Below are 8,460 nucleotides of genomic sequence, written 5' to 3' on the forward strand. Positions count from 1 at the left end.
TTCCTATAAGGAAAATGATACATCAAGTTAAATAATTGAATTCATTCTTCATTGGTAAGATCGAAGCAGTAAGGGGAAAATTGAAAAGAATAGCATTGGGTACCCCAGATTTCATTCCAACAATTTTGAACAATGAAGGGTATGTCAAATCTTGGCAAGAGTGGTCTAAATCTTTTGATCTAATATTAGACCATCCAAGATTTATAGCATTTTCAAGAGGTAAATCAAGTGATCAAGTTGTATATGATATGATTGATGTGACATACAAAATTGAAGCAGATATGAACAAAATTAGTGGAGAGGGTAAAGCCATCACAAATGCAAAATGGACTGAAAACATCAGTGAATTAGAGGTAGTTAGAAATAAAGCATGGCTTGTTGTGGATATAGATATTGCCATCTAGGAGGTTATAGCAGATATCAAAGCAATCCCTTCAGTAGAAGATGATTAGCACAAAAGATGGTGGCCCCGGGGAATCAATTGGAGGACAAGTGTTACAGAAGAATATCAAAGAGAAGCTGTTCATCATAACAGATTACCTTACCTTTGCGGTACATCCGCTGTGGGTAATGCTGCAGTTAGAACTAGAAGACAGGCTTAATGATCACTTGCCACTTGTCACATTTTGTAATTGTTTCCCCTTTTTTTGTTAAAATATGTCACAAAAGGTTTCAACATTATAGCAGATATCAAAGCAATCCCTTTAGTAGAAGATGATTAGCACAAAAGATGGTGGCCCCGGGGAATCAATTGGAGGACAAGTGTTGCAGTAGAATATCAAAGAGAAGCTGTTCATCATAACAGATTACCTTACCTTTGCGGTGCATCTGCTATGGGTAATGCTGCAGTTAGAACTGGAAGATAGGCTTAATGATCACTTGCCACTTGTCACATTTTGTAATTGTTTCTCCTTTTTCTATTAAAATATGTCACAAAAGGTTTCAACAAATTGTAATGATTATCTTAATTGTTGTTATCTTTTGTCTTTTGTAATGAATCATTATGTAACCTTTGTAAGCCTGAAGCTTGTTGCAACTCAAGTGATATAAATATGAGTTCCCAAGGCTTACAAATGGTTTGATCTATTGTTATTTTTCAGATTAAGACTGAAGTATAATTGAGCAGATATTGTTCCAACTCTATGTATTTCAATTTTCCATTATGTTTTGTAGTCAGTAGTTCTCTGTGATGTTATGGGCTTTGCACACGTCTCTATTATCTCTTTTTTTATTATCAAACAACTAAATCAAGAGAAAGATACAAAAATAACAGTGTTAACAATATGAATAGAGTAACAAGTAACAAAAATCTTGAACTCAAATCAAGAGAAAGGTACAAAAATAACATTATGTCAACTATAGAGTAACAAAAATCTTGAACTCAATTTTTGTAAATTGTAATTGCAATATGACTGAATAATGAATATGGAAGAACTAAAGTAGACCTATAAATTCCTTAGAACTGAATGCTACATTACTAAATCACAATTCACTTTATTGACTCAGTCTCAAATATGAAACTAAAGTCTGACTAGTACTAATAGGTTCCTCTTCATTCTGAATCGGGTATTCAAAATCCGTAAAATCGTCATCTTCATTTTGACTTTGAGACCTAAATTCATCATTTATGTTGGAGTCAGCAGTAGAAGTAGAACCACCATCTTTTAAAGTGTTGCAAAGGCCTCGTCTTTCACGTGTGGAATTCCAAATGGCCAATGACCTATCATAAGGAAAATCTCTAACATTGTATTGAGTAACAAACAACCTCAAACAAGTTTCCAAATTTTTGTCTAGTTTGTTTCTGACATTTGATTTCAAAAACCCCAATGCACTGAAAACTTTCTCATCTTCCACCAACCCTAATATAATTGTTTGACATAAATCAACAAGTTTGAAATATTCTGATATTGAAGTACGTAATACTTCACTCTGACTTATCCTTTTCTAGAGCCTTGTTATTGCACCAGGATCAAATGGATTCTCAAAGTTTTCCATCTGGTTTTTCATACACAATGCAAAAAGTTTACGTTGATTTTTAAGATTATTTGAATCTAAGATTCCTTGTATTAGTTGTCCATTGCAATCTGTATGCTTTGAAAACTGTGTTATCAATTCGTCAAGTTTATTATGAAACAACTTTGCATTAGTTGGATTATGTCCAAAGTGTTTCCAAAATTGAGGAAACACACAACTCATGGCTTCAAGAATTTCTTCTCGAGGGAATCTTTCACGAATCTCACTTGAAATTTGGTAGGAAATAGACTTCACATTTTCACTAACAGATTTAACAATCTTGTCAAAATCATCCTTTCTAACTGGTAGTACTCTGCCTCTCTTGGTTGTTTTAGATTGGTGCATTGGTATTTGAAATCCTTTCACAAACACACATAGCTCATTTTTCCCATTGAATTGTAAAAAATTCTCAGCATGATTCAAATCTGTAATTATCTCCCACCTTGAAAAAATTGGGCTATGGCCTAAGAGATCTAAATACAAAGAATCCAGAGCCATGCATGTCATTTTACGTAAATCAGAATACTCATGAATATACATAGTTCTATCTTGGGCTTTCTTAACAAGTTTGTTCATTAAATCCAGCATGGGGAGAAGACTGGCTAAAGTTAATAGGTTCTCTATATCACTTAACTTATTTAACAAATCAGGAGCTCTATCTACTGTAAGGTGTTGCTCATATAGAACTCCAATCAAGGATTGATATTCTGCTAGAACTCGTTCTGCTGGTCCATGCAAATATATCCATCTGGTCTCAACATCCTTGAGAATCTTATTTCCTGCTGTTACTCCCTCAGAAAAAATCTTAAATTTTGCAAAGCATTTAGGACTTCTGCAAAAGTACGAGTGGAGCTCACGGATTAGATCTTCAACTTTTGACACTGTAGGAAAAGTACTTACAATCTCATATGCTAAATTCATTCGGTGGGCCATGCAGTGTATGCCAAGCATATAAGGTGCAATACTAGTTTGTAATCTTGCACAAAGACCAGTCCTTTGCCCTTGCATTACTGCAGCTCCATCAGCTCTGACACACACTAACTTCTTTGCAATTGTCAAGTCATCCATACCAGCAATTTCATTCAAAGCTTTCTTAACTTCTAAATATAAATTTTTTGTAGTTGAATTGGCCCTCATTTTACGAACACAAAGTAGATTAGCTTGATGGACATGATCTTTTACAATATATACATGCATATAGACCCAAGCAGTGTTATCTACCGCAGTGACTTCATCTAAGGATAATGAAATGAACTTGGATTCTTCTACTCTCTCCTGTACATTTTGCTTTTCCACCTCAGCAAGATAGCTTGCCATTTCCCATCCAGCGTATATTGACCAATGTGACATAGGATAGTGAGGAACTCTCAAAAAAGATAATAAATTACCATATTCTGAAAAGTCTCTCATAGGACGCCCTCTAGATAGAATATGAAAAATAACACTCATCTGAACGGTCTTTGCCAAGTTTGCATGATTGGCTGCATGTTGAAGCCCATCCTTGATTGGATTGCCACTACTGCCACTACCAATTACCGCTATTTTCTTGAAATGCTCTTCATATTCTATGGCATACTTAACATGAAGGCATTCTTCCTTTGATTTCCATCTCACTGCCGCTACTTCCTTTCCATCTATGATTTGTTTTTCATAAACCTTACCAATATGTTTTTCTATAGTGTCGAGCTTTAACTGCAACTTTTTCTCTCTTTTAGTTTTCCAGGTACAAATCATACACTTGCATTCTATTGGTGGTTCATCATTGTTTGTGACTGGTTCAATAAACTAGTACTTTGCTACCCAATCAACTTGGAAAGTCCTTTTCATTTCCCACTCCCGCCCCATTTTTACATTCCTTTTTCTTTTCTTCCTACCAACATCAATATTATCTTTTGTTACAAAATCTTCTATTGTTCAAACATTGTTATCCTCGTTTGATGCATTTTGATTTAATTGAATAACAACCTGCTCTTCTAGTGGTGGTGAGGTATTGTGATTTCCTTCTGCACTTGTACTTGCCAAAGTTGGTGGACCAGAAACATTGTCAATTCCAAAGAAAGCCTTTATGGTAGTATCTCTAAGTTTTTGGCATTTTGATGTAAGATTAATCCCTTCACTACCCTTGGGGGTCATTCCCTTGTCACTTCCCTGAGACTGAGCAATATTAGTTACAGACTCACCCTCCCCTGACATCTCAATCCACTGATAATCTGTTTAAACTTTACTTCCCTGAGAATAAGCAGTATTACCTTTAGTATCTGTTTAAAACCACAAAATATTTATACATTGGCGAACAAAAAAATAATAATCATAGTAAAATTTTAATTCTTTTGGGCGAATAATTTCATTGTATTCAAGGTTTAAAAAAAATACCATCGAAGGGCTAGGGAATTGGTACAAAGGAGTGGTATGATAGTTTTATCAGTTTGAAGTTGGCAACTTGGCAATTGTGAAACCATGAGAAAGGCTTTAACAGGTCTATCACAATGTCGCTGTCAAAGTGAAAGTTAATAGTTTTTGTGTTGTGAAACTGCGAGGAGGGCAGAGATCGCATGATCGCCGGTTGAAAAGATAAAGGAGATTGTGTTGCAAAACCACGAGGAGGGTAGAGATCACATCATCGCCAGTTTAAATGATGGTGAACTTTTATGTCGGGAAGTCACGAAAAAGGGAGATCACACCATCGGATGTTCACACTTTGCAGCGGTTAAAGGGAAAAGACTTCCAGAAGTTGCGAGACCGCGATGGCAATGATTTCACACGTTCGCAGCAGTTAAAGGGAAAAGACTTCCAGCAGCCACGAGACCGTGATGGGAAAGATTTTGCATGTTCGTAGCAGTTAAAGGGAAGACTTCCAGCAGCCGCGAGACCATGATGGCAAGGATTTCGCATGTTCGTAGCAGTTTAAAGGAAAGACTTCCAGCAACCGCGAGACCGCGATGGCAAGGATTTCGCATGTTCGTAGTGGTTAAAGGGAAAAGACTTCCAGCAGCCACGAGACCGTGATGGCAAGGATTTTTCATGTTTGCAGAGGTTAAAGGGAAAATACTTTGAGGGAATATTTCACGAATCTCACTAGAAAGTTGGTAGGAAATAGACTTCACATTTTCACGAATCCATGCATGCAAGTTTTAAAAATCATTAACATTGCCAGCAACTTTCAGCATTGCGTCCACTTTTTGAAAAATTTCTAATGAAAATGAGATAAGAAAGGAAACTGTAGATAAGCTTCTGATTAAATTAAACTACATAAGCTAGGGAGAGTATTTTACAGCACAACTGCACATACTAGTGTACCACCACTTGTGGAAGCTAACTCTGGAGTCTGAGTCGTGCCCGTGATGTGTCCTGTGCTACCAGAAATTTGATGGAGTGCCAGTGATATTTAGTGAATGTATTTTTGCTTGGGAAAATTTGGATTTATACACATTACAAATCAATACAATTACCAATTTACCATGCCAAACGAGCCGACTCCTCCACGACAAAATGAAAGAGTGTTGGCAAAACGAGCCGACTCCTCGACTCCCATAATGTGAAATGAGCCGACTCCTCCACGGTAACATGAAATTGGGATGGCGAATTCTCCCATACTACATGAAACAGAAACTTGAAACCTGGCGAACATTCCACGATAAGCGTTACCTGGTCGGCTGCATGAAAGGCGATATCGCCAGGGAAAAACTCAAACGTAACATTTGCCTTGGCGATTACAATGCTAGGCAACCAGGTAAACCCAACAAAGCTTGGCGACCAGGAAACCATGGAAGGGCTCAGAAATCACCAAAAATAACATTGGCAAAACGTCAAATTTGCCAAGATACGAAAATTCGCCACTATATTATACCCTGCCGGGAAGCCTGACTTATACTGCAATAGCTTGGTTTACATTGTGAAGCTTAGTAGCAATGCAAACAACTAACTGATTAAGTGTTTAGTCACTAACTAACAAATGATTTGATCATAAGGTCAATAGATTCATCCTTGAGTATCTTATCACTAGCTGAGAGGCAATGCACTAGGCTAAGAATGATGAACATAATGCAGTGATGGTCTTGTTAGACTTTGAAAAATCTCATGATAGAGTTGAATGGCCCTTTGTAATTGGTATGCTGCAAGCCATTGGGTTTCCTCCTTCCTTCTACAAATAGATTGACATTTTACTTAAAGATTCCTCTACAGTTACAGATGTGAATGTTGGACTGTATAGAATAAAAATATGGTTGATGAATAGGGTTTTAGAATAGTGTACATGAAAGAGACCCTAAACCCATATTTTACACATACATATAGACTCTTATGATATGAGATATAAATGTAGGAGACTAATATTGAAATGAAAAAGTAAAAGTTACTTACCTCCACAAAAGAATTGGCTGAAAACCTTGTCAAATGATCTAAAAAATTGTCAATTTCAGCAATCCTAAACCAAAACTATGAGATCTTCAAAACCCAGAAATATTTTTCTTTTTTGAGGGTAGGTTGACCTTGACCTTGGATGACCAAGTCAACCTTGACCCAAAAATTCAATCTTGACCTATACTTCTTTGATGGAAATTCTGCTTACAAATCCCAAAAGTTTGATGAAAAGGATATTTGAATCTTCTCTTCAATTCGTTGTTCCACACTTGTACCTACAAGAAAAATGGTTTTGTTTTTTGGATGGGGGGTTTGCCTTAGTCAAACCCTAGTTTGGAATTAACCTTGAAATATAATTGAAATTGCAATGTGTATAAACAAAGTAAATGGAACAATTCACCTTGCTTATGTTGAGATCCTTGTGGAGGATTTGAATCCTTGAATCCACAAGTAGGTATGCTCCAAATTAATGTACAATAGGATGTAAGATGTCTCGAATCAATGGAATTAGATCTTCAACACCAATCTTAAATGGATCTTGGATTAGGAAGATGCTTTAATGGAAATGGTTGGAGAAATCTTCAACAAGAGGGCTTCATAGAGCTTGAATCTTGTAATGGCTACTACTGGATCTCCTTGATGAATTGAATTCTTGAAGATGGATGCTTTCTTGAACTTTATAATGCTTGAATTCTTGAATGCTTGATCATGAAAGAGTATAACTTCATCTCATCTCCTTATGCCTTGTTCTTATGGTTCATGGTTAGAGAAAATGAGAGGAGGAGGCTTCCTTTTATAGAGATCTAGGGCACTAACTCCTAGAGAAGACTGGCATAGGAGCATTAAATTCCATTTAACCTTAACCCCTGGGAATAGACCTAAATTAAATGTAATTTAAATGTGTACCATTTTGAAACCTGAAACAACTAATCAAGAAGTGGGAAAACAACACTTTTCAAAACTCGACATCTGGAAATCATGGAACCTTGGGTCAGGGTTGAGAATGACTTTGACCTAGATTAAGGTTGAGGTCATCCTTGAACTAGGTTAGGGTCAAGGTTGACCTTGAACTAAAAGGTCATCCTTAACCCTAAGGTCGTCCTTTACCCCGAGGTCAAGAATCTTAGGATTTCAGTCAAAATGCCAAAAAAGTGCAGAAAGAAAGTGGAAAAGGGGGAAGAATAGGGGGAAAATCTAGATCCAAGTCAAAGACTCATTCAAGGCACTTGACATGACCCTAGAACACTTACTTAGAGAGCTAAACACTCTTAACATGGAAGTGCTTCCATTTTAAGATGATACATGGACTCACTAAAATTATTGTCCTTCAAATATCTATATGATAGGGATTCATGATTTCTCCCTCCTTGTTTGTCATTAATATTGATGCATTGTTCTATATTTTCATATCTTCTTAGTTAGGACCCCTTGGTAAAGTTATCACCATGTCCAATCAAGAGACTCTTCTTAATGTTCAGTTTGCTAATGATACTACCTTGATCATACTCTTGGATGAAGAAAATTTTGATAATATGTTTCATAGGTTATAATTCTTATGTTGTTAGGATTAACCACCAATAGAAGTAATGGTCACATGAAAATATAACCAATATCAGAAAATAATACATCACACAAAAGAGAACACAAGACACAAGGATTTAATGTGATTCATCCAATCCTTGGGCTACATCCACCAACAACAAGTCCAATATTATTATTATCTAGTGATTATAATTTGTAATCCCTTACATCTCAATATTTTCATAAGAAGCTACAATCTCATCATACATTATGAAATCCCTTACCCTAAGCTATTTTATACAAGCTTTTTCCATTTACAAAATTAGGGCTAGAATGAGTCATTTAATGGAAAAATAATAGTTGATGTATTTTACAATAGTAGAGTCAATTTTTGCTTCGGGGATGCTACTACAAAAGACCTCTATAGGGGCATTGCCCCTTGACCCCACCCTATACTATGATATGCAGTGCACCTAAGGTGATGTGATGTAGGAGTATCCTAGCCATCACGTTATCCCTCTGATTTTTTTGGTTGTTGCTGAGTTACAACAATTGACAAGTGCTAGT

The sequence above is a fragment of the Cupressus sempervirens genome, chromosome 11 (genome assembly GCF_028749045.1).
Source record: "Cupressus sempervirens isolate cs-2001-9-10 chromosome 11, ASM2874904v1, whole genome shotgun sequence".
NCBI classification, from domain to species: domain Eukaryota; kingdom Viridiplantae; phylum Streptophyta; class Pinopsida; order Cupressales; family Cupressaceae; genus Cupressus; species Cupressus sempervirens.